This window comes from Canis aureus, chromosome 12 (genome assembly GCF_053574225.1).
Source record: "Canis aureus isolate CA01 chromosome 12, VMU_Caureus_v.1.0, whole genome shotgun sequence".
NCBI lineage: Eukaryota > Metazoa > Chordata > Mammalia > Carnivora > Canidae > Canis > Canis aureus.
Window position 1 is genome coordinate 62733502 of NC_135622.1, and position 16706 is coordinate 62750207.

The window sequence follows — 16706 nt, forward strand, 5'->3', positions numbered from 1 at the left end:
GGCCTCAGGGACATCAAAACACACGCAAAGTCGTGGCGCTCTGCATGTGCCTCAGCACACTGGATTTCGTTTGTAGCTGAGCCCAGGTACTGTCTTCGCAGTAAGACAGGAGCAGTACGAGAAAGCCGCTCCCCAAGTGTTAGGGATGGGGGTGGGGGAGGGGAGGGATGGGGAGGGGAGGGGAGGGGTAAATAGACACAAACAATGGACCTCAAACCACTACTGGCGTTTCTCAGTGTGCAAATTATTTCAAAATCTTTTCATTCGTAAACTATTATACCCGCAGGAGCTCATGGCACGGATTTATGTTTAGAATATCTTTGTCTTTCTGATCTGACATTTCTAAAGGCCTAGAAGGATTAAGTATTTTGTGGTGAGGGGGATCCCTGATTGGCTCAGTGGTTTGGTGCCTGCCTTCGGCCCAGGGTGTGATCCTGGAGTCCCGGGATCGAGTCCCGCATGGGGCTCCCTGTGTGGAGCCTGCTTCTCTCTCTGCCTGTGTCTCTGCCTCTCTCTCTTTCTTTCTCTCTGTGTCTCTCATGAATAAATAAATAAAAATCTTTTTTTTTAAAAAAAAAAAAAAAAAGTATTTTGTGGTGATGTTTTAGAATACGAGCCACAACAAAAAGCCGGTGGGCCACCGGCGAGGAAATCCTTTTGGCTTCATGCTCGCAGCCCTGAACGGCGGCGGCAGCGGCAACACCACCCGAAGCCCGCTGCGGGGTCCAGGAGGGCCGTCGATGCTTCCCCGAGCCAGGGCAGCCGCAACTCCAAACCCCACGTCGGAGGTCCCTGGGAGCTGCTCTCTGGTAAGTGGTTTCCTCGAGGCCGGATTTTCCTGCCCTGCCCCTCTAGAGCTGCCCACGAGTGCAGCACCTACGGTAGACAAGGCGAATTTGGAAGAGGGTCCCCCATCTCCTGTCCAACCTCGGTGCAGATCTTTCCAGCAAGCGCTTTCTGAGAAACTTCTCCAGAGATGCCAATTGCCCAGAGGCCTCCTCCTCATTCTGCTCCTCAATTTATCCTTTGCATCAACAATCCACACCACCGGCTGTCGAACGGCAGATTAAAAATCAGAATTAACCATCGGAGGGGCTAAACCAGATAGAAAAAAAATTAGAAGTAAAATTAGAATTAACTCACATTCCTGCAAGGGGTGCAGTGGGTAGGTCCAGGCGGAGAACAGATAGACGGAAGCTCAACGGGTCAGAGCACGTGGAGGCCTGGCCCCTGGTGGGGAGCCACAGGGCCACAGCTCTCTCCAGCCTGTCACCCTTCCACCCTGTGTCCCCAAAGTGGTGCAGGAGAGTGCCAGGAAGGCCTGTGGGGTGCACGGGGTGCCGCTCCAGAGCGGGGACCAGGGCCATCCAAGCATTAGGTCACCCCTTCCCCTCAGAGGGCACCAGGCAGCCAGTCCTGACCGGGGCCCCTGCCCGAGGCCCCTCCCCGAGGCCCCTCCCCTAGCTGCTTCTAGCATCCTGATTCCTGCTGCGCGAGGATTAGCACAGAGGCATCAGCAGCAAATATGCAGGGGGCTGGGGAAGGTTTTATCCTGTCTAGATTAAGACCTTAAAGGTCTAGATTTATCGCGAGTGAAGCATCATATGGATTCTGGACACAGCATTTACGAGGCATGATCGTGATTCTTCACAACCAAAACTAGATAGACACTGAACAACACGAGTTTTATGAAATACTTTCATTGTTAAAAGCAATTAAATCTTGCATAAAGTACATTTCAACTATTAGCTTTATTAAAATAATTTTTATTTAGTCTTTTTATAGTCACTCATTATTGTTTCTATTATGCCTCTTAAGTTGAATAATTCTGATTATTTTACCAAAAAAGCTCTCTCAAAAACATCCTTAAAAAATACATCTAATTCAACTTTTATTTACCTCAGTTTGTATTTTATTGGTAACAGGTTGAAATTTGATATTTTGCAACTACATTTCCCTTTCTAATCTTTTAGATCAGGGGTTGATAGATTTTTTTTTTCTATGAAAACCCTGTGTTACATCATTAAGAATGATGAGAGTTGGTATTTTGCTACAAGTAGAAAACCTGAAAATGGGGTGTAAAGACAGAGAAGAAATAGGAACAGAAAACATTCACAGAGGCAGCCTGCCAAAAATGTTAACAACAGTAAAGACGAGCACACTTTTGTCAAATGTAACCCACATAAAATTTGTGGATAGGCACCACTAGTCTATTTTATGAAAGTGTAATTATTGATCAAAACAGCAAATATGAGCAAGAAAATTATTCTAAATCCACAACTTGAACAACTTTCTATTTTGCCAACTTCAATCATAAAAAATATAACTTCACAAATATTTTGATTTTGTTTCTATGAACCAATATTGATTACAACAAACATGAAGAATTTTTGTTGTAAACATTTATAGCTTATTTATAATTTTTAAATGCTAAAAAATGGAACGCTTGGGTGGCTCAGTTGCGTAAGCAGCCAGCTCTTGATTTTGGCCCAGGTCATGACCTCCTGGTCCTGGGATCGAGCCCCATGTGTCAGGCTCTGAACTCAGAGGGGACTCTGCTTGAGACTCTCTCTCTCCCTCTCGCTCTGTCTTTCTCTCTCAAATAAATAAATCAATATTTTAAAATAAAATAAAATAAATATTTTTTTAAAAATCATAGTGCTTGGGTCTCCGTTAATCGTAGGCACTGCTAATGTCGGGGCCAGCCCAGATAAAAGCACAGAAGGTGCTATTTTCTGGGCAAACATGAAAGAGGCCTACACACCCTCATCAGAGGTCTTCCTGAAAGGCTGGTTTTGATCATGGAAATCTCATATCAGAAGCCATATCCGCCCCACCCTCCAGTACCTTCATCTTCAGCCGAAGTTCCTTAGGCCAATGTACAATGATGCCCACACTTCTTCCAGAGTTTACTTTTCCTCCCTTATTTCCCAGCACAATCTAACCAAAGTCTCCTCTCCAGTGACCAGCTGCCCAGGCCTACTGCCTAGCCATTGAGAATCACGCCACCTGGAAGGGCTACACCAGCCCACTGCACCTGTCTCAACTCTCGGGTCACATCTGCCACCTTGACGAAGCTTTCCCTGACTATTCATGACAGTCTTATCCATCACCTTGGATGGCACATTCGCTCTGTGCCCCAGGAGGAAGGTGGCCTTGAACTTGTATTACCAGTGAATGCTGCCTTCCGCCCCAACCATGAGACCTGACATTTGTTGAGGCGCTGCTACTTGCCAAGTACTGGTAGGTATTTTACATTCACTCTCAAAGCAGCATTAAGTGAACTAAATTGACAACTCTTCCTCCCCCTGATGCTGCAAGTTCTGAAATTTCCTCCACACACTACGTTTTCCAAATTCTTACTGGTCACGTTCATATTTTATGCAAACCAACATACCCCACAGTATTTCATTATATGTTCAGAGCAGAGCAGAGCAGTCGCTCAACAAAAATGCAGTACTGGGGGATCCCTGGGTGGCTCAGAGGTTTGGAGCCTGCCTTTGGCCCAGGGTGCGATCCTGGAGTCCCGGGATCAAGTCCCACATCAGCCTCCTGGCATGAGGCCCGCTTCTCCCTCCTACTGTGTCTCTGCCTCTCTCTCTCTCTCTCTCTCTCTCTATGTCTATCATAAATCAATAAATCTTCTTTAAAAAATACAGTACTGTTGCTGTAGATGTCAGAGAAAAAAGCCATATCGAAGCTTTAAGTAATTATGCAGAAGCTATAGCTTATATGTACATATTTCATTCATAAAAATAAACTTTAGCTTAGCCTTACCCACTATCTATACCATACATACAACATATTAATTTTTTTCATATCCCAAATATGGCAGGTTTTAGAATGATTTTTTAATGGTTGAAAAGATGACCAAGAAAAAATTATTTCACCCAAAACAAAATTACCACTTCTCTGATAAATTCATTGGAATCCTAGAAAGCATACCGAAAGGTTAACTGATAGCATAGAACTGTTATGCTATTTTTTTCAAATATCAATATAAATAGATGAGATCTACAAGGAAAGAACCTACATCCGGTTGCTCTTTCTCATTAACTGCTTGGCTAGCTGCGGCACAATAAGAATGGGAATCCATTGGACTGTTCACAATTTTTATGACTCTATTATCTTGTATAAGATCTGTTTTATCTAAATTTAAAAAAAAGATCTGTTTTATCTTTTTCTAAAAAGGGAAGGAAGCGCTTGGGTGGCTTGGTTGATTAAGCATCTGACTCTTGGTTTCGGCTCAGGTCACAATCTCAGAGTCCTGGGATCGAGCCCTATGTTGGGCTCTGCACTCAGCAGGGAGTCTGCTCAAAATTCTCCCTCTCCCTCTGCACCTCTTCCCACTTGCACATACACACTCTGTCTCTAAAAACAATAAAATAAAAAAATAATAAAATAAAATATTTTTTTAAAAATCTGTCTTCACTACAGAAATATGAGAACTATGCTCTCAGAGTAAAAAGATACTTTGAGATAAATCACTGTTTATAGATATCTAATCCAAGTGTTTAGCTTGCCTCAGATTTCATGGTTTTGAGAAAATAGTTCTAGGAACACATGGACCTTTGGGGGCTTAGTACAGGAAGCTGAGTTTCCATTAAGCTCATTTGTCTGTGCAGGGGTGGGCTGGCGCCTCCTCACACGGGGTCACAAACGCTGATTACACACAGCTCTTCCCAACAGGGCGGTCAGGGTGTCCCTGTGACGGCTGGAAATCAGCCATGGTGGGAATAGTCACAACTCGGAAGCTGACAAATGTTTATAGTAAGGGCTGCCCCCACCCCATCCCAGAAAGCCAATTGTTCAACATTTACCAGCACAGCACGGCCTATTAGCTAAGATTCCTCCACCCTGCCAACCGCCAGAATGTTCTCAGTAAGTATAAGGGAAGAGAAGAAATAATGTAACTTTTTTGAAAATATAACCACAGACCTGGGTCCAAAGGCCCAAACTTCAGTTGTAAGATGAATGAGTGCTGAAAATCTAATGCATGGTACGGCGATTATAGTTCACCCTACTGTATCACAGACTCGAAAGTTGCTGAGAGTAGATCTTCAGTGTTCTCACCCCAAGAAGGAAATGGTGATGGTGTGATATGATGGAAGTGTTCGCTAAAGCTACAGTGGTAATCACATTGCAGTATAGAATGGATCAAAACCACTTTGTATGTCTTAAACTCCTACAGTGTTATATACCAACTGTATCCCAATAAAGCTGGAAAAGTTTTTTCAAAGAAAAGAAAAGAAGAAAGAAAGAGGTTGCCTGGGTGGCTCAGCTGGTTAAGCATCTGCCTAGGGCTCAGGTTGCCATCTCAGGGTCCTGGGATCGAGCCCCATTTCCCGTCGTCGAGGTCCCTGCTCAGCAGGGAGTCTACTTCTCCCTCCCTCTCCTTCTGTCCCTCCCCCCTCACTCGTGCTCTTTCTCTCTCAAATAAATGAATGAATGAAATGAATATCTTTAAAAAAAGAAGAAAAAAAAAGAAAAAAAAAGAAGAAGAAGAAGAACATTTAACTCCAAAACTCCTAAAAAAACAAAAGGAATATAAAAAGAATTATCATGGAAAAATTTCTACCAGGATAATGAGGAGTCAGTGATTTTTGGCTAACAAATGAGGTAGCTGATGTTGATCATTAAGAAGTCGGTCTCCCATACTTTTCCTTAAATTTTCTACCAGTCTTGTATTAAAACTTTAATAGTACCATTTAAGGTATAAGTGATATGGGCCTTAAAATTTTTCAAAAGAAATTAAAACATGCCGAAAATCAGCAATACATGAAAAGTCTTAAGTTTTCATTGGACAGATGTAAAACAAAAATAAAAATAAAAGAAGTTATGACATCTGAGAGCTTCAAGTTACCAACCAGCTCATAGCACCTGCACCTCTAGGAGGTAGGTGTTCCCTAACCTTTCTCCCATGGCAATCTGGAATTAGCCCATTATGCAGAATGCCAGAAATAGGTCAAAATATATCACTATGGAAATAAGAAAAAAAATTAAGCTCACCAATTCTCAAATTTTAAAAATTTTGAATATCTTATGTATTCTTCCCTCTGCCTCCAGAAAATAAGTCATCTTGATTAGCATGTAAACTTGTTTTCACACCAAAAAATATGACAGGGAAACTTTATTCAAACTAATGTGTGTTGGTGTTACCCGTGTACAATGAAGACTTACCACATCTAACATGTCTTTTAAAATTCTCTTGAGTAGGCCATTCTAAACCTCAAAGTTCACATTCAAATCTGTTCTAAGTGCTTTATTCCAACATTTAAAATGAGAAACAGGAGCTGAGGAGCAAACAGAGAATCAAATGAGTCCATGATGTGCAGTTAAAGCTGGCTTTTCACTGAATTTTCTTTTCAATCGTTTAGCTGAGTCACCAACACTGAATCATTCTGCATATGCCTTATGAATAATAAGCAGAGATACTGGCTTAAAAGCACCCCATAATCTTAGTGATGAATGGCATTCTTACAGCCAAGATGCCATTTCCAGGTACAATTTGTGCCCACCTTGTTTCTAAATGGATTTCCACATCACTAATATTTCATTAAAAGATAAGGTGCACCTCGGGCCAGCCCCAGAAGAGCTGTAAGAAATGACCAGGGAGCCAAGTAAGGGGAGTGGCCTATTTCAGAATGAACAAAAACATATCACTTCTCTATCCCACCTGGACTCATCCAAGACCCATAGAGCAAGTGCAGGAGGCTGGTGGCTGGGACTTGCCTGAATAGTCTGTGCTTTGAACTCATACATTTTCCACAAATGAAAGCCCACAGCATTCACCCATGGTCTTCAGCACTCTTGACTTGTACGTCCTTATGACGTCTTGTTATCTTGTTTCTGGTCTACAGTAGATTGAAGGTAGTGAATTACAGAGGGGAAGAAGTGTTTAGACAAGTTCGGTGGGGTAGTGAGAAGAGCTCACCGACAGGCAAGAGCCAGAAAGAGACACTAAAGACCTATAGGGGTCTTGATTCCATACACTGTCACACAGTGATGTTTTCATAACGCTCATCTTGAGTCGTTGAGACAATTATGTTGAGTGAGAATACATGATGCACTTTCATGCAGATTTACCCTCCTAAGGTGGGCACACAGGTGTATGAGCACTCTGCAGCCACAGGTCAGTGAATAGCCACACCTCCACCCTGGTCCTTGCAAGGCACCTGCTGCCAGAGTTACTAAAATCCTATTCTGGGTCTGATGAGTGTCTGTTCACTTATATGGTGCCCCTGGGTCAAGTGGAGGCATACATAACACCCTTCCTTTCTGTCTCCCCTTCATACTGCTTCAGAAGAAAACTAGTCCACTTGTCCCTAGAAGAATGAGAGCCCTAGTCTACAACTGTTTACCGTCACTGGGCAAAATATCTCTCCTCACTTTCCAAGTATTTCTCCATCAAAATTATTTATTCTTCCCAAAATTTCAAAAAGGGCAAAAAGGCAACAGAATGTTCTATCTCTGATACAGAGAAATTCTAGCAAAAAAACAAATCCCCTCAAAACTATGAAACTAAAGGCAAAACCCGGGACATCTATTTGAGGCCAAGATGTAGTAACAGGGACTGGATTCATTCTCTTTGCTTAAACAACTACAAAACCAGACAAAACATGATTTTCTGACACTGGACAGCCAGCATCACTGTGGTCTCTGAAGAAGGGAAATTAAAAAAAGGAGTCACAATTTATTGGCTTTCTGCCTAGAGACAGTTTCCAGGCCACAGAGCAGACAAGCCAAGAGAACCCAACAAGACTGAGAATGGGAGAGAGGGGGATGGGGGGGGAGGGCTGCAGGGGCAAGAGTATCAGCGAGGAGGGAGCTGCCCAAAGAGCAAGCTCCAAGATCTGCAGACAACTCTGGTGAAAAATTTATCTGTATATCCAGGAGAAATAACAACCCAAGGAAAGACCCACCATGAAGACACAGACAGACAATTCCCAAAGCCCACCTAAACTAGAAATTGTTGATGTTCCTGCCAGCCATGAGAGAAGACCTCACAGCACTTGGGATGTCAGATAGCCTCCCCCTAATGCTTCCTTCCCCATGATCTGGAGACCAAGGCGAGTGCATGCCCCCTATGCTGGGATCCTCAGGAGGATGCCATGCTGAGAACCTCACCTCAATGGACACAGCCCACTCAACCAAGGATGTGAAATGAACCCAAAAGTCTGTCTCATGGGCTCTGAGGTGGTCTGGCTGGAGTTCAGCAGAGCCAGGGTACCCCAAACCAAATAGAAACTGGTCGAGTTATCAGATCTTCTCCTTTTGCATTACGTCAAATGATGGGTTTTGTAAATTAATGTGGCTCATTCTGAGCTTTCTTGTTCACGTACAAAATGTGAAGCAATAGCTGTTAATGTGCTGGCTCCAGAAGAATACTGCGGAGTTAAATTATGCCAGTTTCACATCAGCATCACCAGATACTGAGAATAGAAATTTTAACTAATTCCGGTGATTCAGTTTTCCATCCAATTCATAGAATAAAGTAAAAGGTTTGGGAATTCCATTCTGTTGAGCATCTGACGTTTCTGTGAATGCTACTGCAAATTCAGTTTAAAAAATGAGTATTAGGAGGATGCCTGGGTGGCTCAGCAGTTGGGTGCCTGCCTTCAGCTCAGGTCATGATCCTGGGATCCGGGATCAAATCCCACATCAGGATCCCTGCAGGGAGTCTCCTTCTCCCTCTGCCTATGTCTCTGCCTCTCTCTCTCTCTCTCTCTGTGTGTCTCATGAATAAATAAATCTTTTTTTAAAAATTGAACATTAGGCAAAATAATAGGTTTTGTGGGGATCTCATGAGTCCACATTGAAACAGGGCACTGTGTTGTGGTTCAGTAATATTCTTACCAAATTGAGGACTTAAACGGAGCAGAGGGTACTTGGAATGGTTGTGCTGTGCATGCGACATTCCACCAACCAGAACAAAAGCTGTCATTGTCAAAATTGATATTTTTATATATCAAAGAGCATGTGAACTACAATGTTTTTGTGATAATGTGGTTAAACAAAAACAACTTCCCCATGCATGCCAATAGGCTCTTTTCTCTCTGCTTCCTGCCATCTGCCATTGCAGAAATGCTTCAGCTTTGAAAACCCACTTTGTACATCAAACTAAGGATTCTACAATCAATTAAATATTTCTTACATCTTTCTAAATTTTTGTTGTAGTTTGTTCAAAATTTGTTGTAAGCTTTGATCAGATTATTCAACCCAAAGAGCCAAATAAACCTACTTTTGAAATCCGGGCAACTTGCAATTATTGGGGGAAAGCTTGAAAACAGGACTCATTGACAATAATACTTACCAAAAAAAGGAAAATGCCCAATATTTTGAATGATAAGAGGTCAACTGGAGAAGAAGATTTCATTCTGAAAATCTGTAATTTTGCTTGAAAATAACTTGTAGGAAGAATTTGTTGATGAAGCATCTATTTTTAATTGTATGGGTTTATATACTGTATTATAATAAGATAAAATTCAGAAGCATTGTGATTCTGCAGCATACAAATTTAACAAAGCATTCAAAGAATCATCAAAAGAAACAACTTCTCTGATGAGTTTATAAAAATATTTGTCAATGAAAGGGGCCCTAAATGGAAGCAACAAAGACAATAACCACAAAAGTATTTGCTTAAAATATTTACAATTTCAGTATTTTTAAATACTATTGATATATTTTTTTATAATTTTCTATACTTAGCAAAATTTGCTCAGAGTTTACCAGGTCCCTAAGCACCTCTGAGAGCATATTCTCAATTAAAAATCTGATAGTACATAGAGAAGAGTTAAATGAAGGTGTCAAAAATTTCAAATTCATGAACTACAGAATGTTATTTGGAGACAATTGCTAAAAATTTTATGAAAAATTAATAATTAGACTATATTAAAACATACATTTTTGGGAAAATTATCAAGGACATGGTATTAAAGATAATTTTAAGATGCACTAACACATGTGAACATATACCAAGATTATTTTGCTTAAGTTCAGACAATCAATATCAAAAATCTCCATGTTTTGTTTTAATGCACACAGATATTTTGTGCTTATTTTATACAAAAACTTGTTTTAAGAACAGTTTTTCTAGGAGAACTATCTTCAGGGGCACCAATGTCATAAAATTAATTTGGAGTTAATCTCTCTTTTCCTCTGTGTGTGTCTGTGTATGTCTCTTCCTCTGTGTGTCTTTCTCTACTTATCTTCCTTCCCTCTTTCTCTCCCTCCCTTTATGCACACATACATATACTAAATTATCTTTAATACTCTTTTTTCTATTAAAAATATCCTCATTCAGATAATAATATGAGCATCTTAATCATTGGCTCAGTGGAGAATGCTTCAGCTCTTCCTTCCCTCCATCCCTTTAAGTAGAGGGAGAAAAGTGCTTGCTCCCACACCCACCCAGTCAAGTGAAGGAGGCTGTCATATGTATCAATCACAAAAAAAAATTGAGGGCTTGCAAGAAAGACAACCTGATGTGCCATTCCCCAGTTGGGAGCCTGCATGGCAGCTGACTTGCTGATCTGCCTCTCTGTACTTACGTGAACCAAAGGAGAACAGAATTAAGAAAATATGGCAGGTGCAAAACTGGGGAAGCACACACTTCTAGCATTTCATGAGAGAAGCATTTCTGAGATGCCAGAGTAAGGGCCATCAGAAGACCACCCCTCTATATAAGTAATTCTGACACCAAAAAGTATCAAAATTAACTTTTTCATAATTTATTAAATTATCCAAAATGTTGCAGCTGTTCGGGGGGCATTTATTCAAGACAATAACTGAATCTCACTAAGAACAGCAAACCTATTCCAATCTCCATCTCCTCAGCTTAACAGGAGCCATGAAAACTAACAGTCTCATAACTGCAGCAGCTGTGAAAAACTGTGGCTTAGCATCCACTATAGAAAGAATGAGTTAAGAACTCCCCAGAAGTTCATACCCAGATATCTGTCCCTATTCGACCTGTCTGGCAACATTGTAAAAAGCCCTATTCTCAAGGCTTCTCTTTGTTTAACCTGACTCAGAACTCACTCTGTACAAAGAGCCCTATCCCCTGGGGCATTTCTCAAAAACAATCAGTGGCGATTGTTTAATATCACGTCTGCTTGAAGTGGCAACATTTGTTAGAGCTGATGAAAAATTCTTAAGTTTCAATTTAAAGGAAAAACTAGAGAATGATATGTCAATATGGGGTTTTTGCAAAGTTCTGACATATTCCTGAGAAGCTAAAAGGCCACACATATGTGCAGTGCCACATGTATACCCAGGAAAGACCTGGGTAGGCCCTAAACTCTCACCTTTGGCTGACCTTAAGACTATGCAAGCAAGAAGTAAAGGCAAAGGCAGAGCTGCAAATCCCCTGCTGGAGTACTAGAGGCTCCCTAACACACACATAGAGCCCTTCGGGAAAGGCTGGAGACTTTCTGGGTTGAGGTGGTTAATAAAATCTCTGTCCAATCAGTAGCTGAACACTAAACAAACATCAAATCAGATCAACTCAAAGAGATCTGCAGCTAGACACATCATAATCAAACTATCCAAAGTCAAAGGCAAAGACAGAATCTTAAACTGTACCAAAAAAAAAAAAAAAATCTCACAATACAAATAACACCCATACTGCTAAAAACTACAGTAAAGATAGAAGCCCAGAGAGAATCGCCACTGGGACAGCAGTCATGAGAACAGTCATCCCTGGGACAAAAAGAAGAAATACCTGAGAAGCAAGAACCCCAGCCCCTCAACAATGATCCCTTGGGATGATGTGTGCCCTTCCCACAATTTTGTCAGGGGAAGCCAGTCACAGTATTCCCGGCCTTGAGTAACTTACCTGTGCTAGCTACTTCCACGGGAGCAGAATTTTTTCTTTTGCTGTGTCTTTCTCTGTAAAGGAGAAATAAGTTCCCACTGTACCTTTTCCTTCTGGTTTCCACCACGAAGTTCAGGCGGTTCAGCAGACGTCTGCAAACGCTCCTCTTTTGCTTACTTTCTCACTTTTCCTCATGTGCCCCATTAGGGTCTGACACTCTCAAGCCAGCATGCTTTCCTTGGTTCCCTTTTTCCCCAATCCAGATATTTGTTTTCTGACATTCTTCCATAATGTCACCCTTGAGGGAACTCCCATGGCAAAAAGTATAAAATTAATAAATTTTTATTTTGCCAAAGCATTTATTATTTGAACAAATTCTGTGCCTCCTCAACTCCGTGTTGTAAAATTCCACCTGAACTATTTGCTCCCCAGTCCACCATGTAACCCACATGCTAGGAACCTGCCTGCCTGTCCCCAGCAGCCTCATGTTCTTTGTACCTTCCCTTAGAGAACTAACTAAGCTACCCATGCAGTTTAGACCTGCTTCCCTGCCTAAAAATACTGCGGCATCTTCATTCATCTTGTAGGCCCTGAAGTTCTCTCCCTTCTCTCATCTAATCTTTCATAGTCCTGAGTCTTTAGGGGATGGTTATCCAATTGCCCTTATTAATGAGTCCCTATCAGCATCTTTAATGGGTTTCCTGTCTCGAGGTTCAAGACTCTAGGCTCCCTTTAAGGAAATAATTCTATTTCACTCCCTTGAACTTCATCCTCTCTCCCTGTGTTATATTTCTTTAGGCTCCAATAATTCTTTCCTGACATAATAGCGACTATTATTCCTTTTCCTAGTTTTATCTTTTTTTTCCCCCTAGTTTTGTCTTTTAAGAGCAGTTTTATAACTCTCTAGCCTGGCCTCCTGTATCAAAGTATTCCTTAGGGTCTGAGAGCATCAAGTCTTCCCTTGCAAGGCTAAGCTATCCTCTAAGATTGCAAACTTTGTCCCCCCGCAAAAAACATTTCATCTCCCACCTGAAAGAACTTACCATCTTTACTTTTTCTTCTCTTCTCCTTTTTTAATCTCAAGATCTAACCCTGAATTTGGCATGTATCACTGTCCCTTTCCTAGTAAAGTGTATTTTATCCTCCTGCCTTCTCTTACAATTTCTTATATCCCATCTTCACTCTCCATTGCTTACCCCAGTGCATATTTCATTAAAGCAACCAAAGATTCCTGCCAGAAAACCTACAACCATGAGTACATCTGTATCAGTGTCCCACTCACTCTTGTTACAAGGGAAGTGTGTGCCAATAGTCCATATAGCCCACAGTCCACCTGATCTTGCTTCCTTTCCCTGTAGTTCCTTAAAATTGGCCCATCTCACTCTTTCTATGGAATCATTCTAATAGTGGCCTGCCACATTTTGAGTATCAATCATCTGAAAGGAAGTGAAAGGAAAGGAAAGGGAGGGGGGAAGAGGGGAGGAAAGAGGAGAAGCAAAGGGAAATTAAAACCTCCCCGCGCCCTCCATCTCCCTGCTCTTCCTGACCCACTTCCCTGTTGCCATTAACAGGATTACTTCCCCCCAAAGTTCTCCTGCCACATTCCCTCTGTCCTCTCCTTCTGAGACCCACCTTCACTGATAGTAAACCTTCTCATTACATCATGTATGCCCCTTAGGGTCATTTATGCATTTTCTCTTCTTTTTTTCTCTCTGTGCCTCAGTCAGGCATTTTCTGTTGATCAGTTTATAGTCCTGTTTTCTGCCGTATTTGACATGTTATCTCCATTCATTGCTACTTTCAGATATCATATGGGTCTGTTCTAAAATTTCCCTTTGACCTCTTTTTGTAGATTCCACATCTTTGGTAAATGTCTCTATTATTTTCCTTCTATATTCCTGAATATACTGATTCTTATTATTGTCAAGTTCTTTGTTACTAACATCAGCACTCCTGTGAGATCACTGTATCACCTGTGCTTCCCCTGCCTGCTTAGTCTCTGGATTTTCAGCAACAGAATCCTGCATCTTATTGAATGCAGGGCACTGTGTAAGACAATGTTATTTCTCCAGGGAAGATTCCCCTTTTCTGCTAAACTTTAGTGGGGGTGATATTTTTGTTTAAGATTTTATTTTATTTGAGAGAGAGCGAGAGAAATCACAGAGGGAGAGGGAGAAGAAAACTCCCTGCTGAGCAAGGAACCTGACATGGGGCTCAGTCCCAGGACCTCAGGATCAAGACCTGAGCCAAAGGCGGATCTTAACTGACTGAGCCACCCAGGGGCCCCTCGTGGGGGATGATAATTGAACCCAATTAAAACTAAGGAATGGACTAAGAACTAAGTGAAATTGGGACTGGACTGCAGTGCCCCTAAGACTCAACTACCCTCTTTCTCCTACTAGAATGAAAGTTCTGTGAGCAGACAGCTTTTGTGGGTTTTGCTCAACATTTTTCTCTTATGAAAGATACACAGAAATATTCCACAGGGCTTTGCAGAGGCTCAGGCCAATTAGAGCTTTGATTCTCATTATATTTTCAAAGAGTGGACATACAGGAAAAAAGAACTGTTCATTGTTCTAAGCTTATAATTACAAGAAAAAGGAGTCTATAGGTGACTTTCACCAACTTTTTCTAATTAATTTAGTGATCAAACTGATTCTTGAAAATGTAACTACATTACATGTAGATAGCCTGCTAGTGGGGGCTAACATATAGCAATAATTCATCAGATCATTATGAAAACATTTAATTTTTACCAACATAGATTTATGTTTTATTTTTTCTACTCACTTAATAGATAAACCCAATCAAATGTATTTAGTAAATCTATCAAACAACTTAAAGGAAGAAGGTCACATATTCCAGAAAATTGGCAGACATAATTGGAAATTTGTAGCTTCATTCTGGAGGAAATCTTTTTGATAGTGGCAGGGGCTCAGTGTGGTGATAAGATGCCCCCATGTTTTAAACTGTCCCTCCATGAAAAGACCAATACAAGAGAAAATGATTCAAAGGGGGAAATGTGCAAAATATTCCTAATGCCCAAGCATCAGCCCCAAGAGCCAAAGTGGGTGATGACTCACCCGCCACTGGTCCAGTGTGGAGTCCCAAGCACTTTGAGGAGATCCATCAGTGAAATGATGGGAGTGGGACTTTTAGGTCCATCCAGCTTGCAGAGATGGTCATTAAACTGAAGAAAACAGCAAACAAGATGCTTGGGTAGAGGGGAGTAGGGGAGATATATGTGTTAATGTTTCTGAGGGCATTTCTGCAACTCAAAAGAAAGCTAATTCTCTGCAAGTGTTTGTTAGTCAATGTATCTGAAGCAGATGAAAAAAGGAATACAGACAACTGAGTTCCAATCTGCTCCACTCTCTGGCTCTAATAAAAACTAAACAAGACTTCTCTTAATAATCTCTTTCCCACAAACACAGAAACACACAGTATTATCTAATTAACAGAGAAACAAATGGGTCTTTCCACATTTTATTTTATTTTTTTTTTCTTTCCACATTTTAAATTTGCAAAAACATCCCTGAAAACTTTCATATGTTTCCAAGTGCTTGAGACCTTCAGCCATTTGGGTGTGCTCCAGGGAAAGACTCCACCCTGAGCCCCGGCAGCATGGGGAATCAGCACAGCAACCCTGAACAATTCCAACCAAGAAAATCACTCTACAGGGAAACTGAACTTCATATTCAACTTTCTATCAAAGACTAGTTTGATTTAGTGGCACCTGGGAGGCTCCATCGGTTCAGCGTCTGCCCTTGCCTCAGGTCGTGATCTCATGGGATCAAGCCCGATGTTGGGCTCCATGCCTCTTCCTCTGCCCTTCCCCCTGCTCATGCACAGTTTATTTCTCTCAAATAAATAATCTTAAAAAAAAGACTAGTTTGATTTAGAGTGTATGAAAATGGGATTATGAATTATTATAATTCTTTGAAGGTTTTGAAAATGGGCCCATATGGCACATAAAATCTGGCTGTTTTCAAAAGGCAAACATAAGAGACTTTTAACTCTAGGAAACAAACTGAGGGTTGCTGGAGGGGGGGTGGGTGGGTGGATGGGGTAACTGAGTGATGGGCATGAAGGAGGGCCTGCGATGTGATGAGCACCGGGTGTTATAAGCAGCTGATGAATCACTGAACTCAACCTCTGAAATTACTAATACACTATATGTTAACTAATGTGAATTTAAATTAATAACAAAATGAAATAAAATAAAAAATGAGCTACACTCCAGGAAAAAAGAGGCAATATGAGTTTCAGAGCAATCTAGGAAATTGACATTTAAAGTTAAATAAAAATAAACTTTAATACAGACCAACTTCAAAAACAAGTGATGTGAAGGCAGATGTCATTTGCTGACATTAAAATCTTTGCCAAAGAAAATTTAAATCTTCATACTTAATTGCATGGGTATTATGGGTATGGGTATTATGAAATACCCTTTACAAAAATGAATGAATATAAATAAATATGAAAATGAATAAATGAAAATAAATAATTTATAAAATAAATAAATATGAAAATAAGTAATAAATAAATAAATTAGTAATATCCTTTTCCCACCTAACCTTGGATATTTTTTTTCATTTTGAACTGATCGTTCAGAAGGTAAAAATATTTTCTCACTTAGAACTTCATATACCAGTTCTAGATAACTGCGAAAACTTCTAAGCTGTATAAAAAAATTCAACAATAGGGGCATGTGGGTGGCTCAGTAGGTTAAGTGTCTGATTCCTGATTTCAGCTCAGGTGGTGATCTCAGGATCATGAGATCGAGCTCCATGTGGGGTTCTACACTAGGTGTGAAGCCTACTTAATATTCTCTCTCTCTCCTCCCCCTCTGCTCCTCCCACCCTCTCTAAAAAAAATTTTTTTAATAAAA

The 16706-nt window shown here is 40.9% G+C and overlaps 1 long non-coding RNA gene across 2 annotated transcripts; it reads right to left on the minus strand.

Annotated features, from left to right (window-relative positions):
• Positions 1–577: 577 nt before the first annotated feature.
• LOC144281320 (uncharacterized) lies at positions 578–15298 on the minus strand. 2 transcript variants are annotated; one of them, XR_013349898.1, is made up of 4 exons: positions 14899–15298; positions 11837–11889; positions 6181–6293; positions 578–1051 (listed from the first exon to the last, which is right to left on the minus strand). It is a non-coding gene; the product is annotated as an uncharacterized LOC144281320 (long non-coding RNA). The 2 variants fall into 2 exon arrangements; XR_013349897.1 differs by having other exon boundaries at positions 578–1095.
• Positions 15299–16706: the final 1408 nt, after the last annotated feature.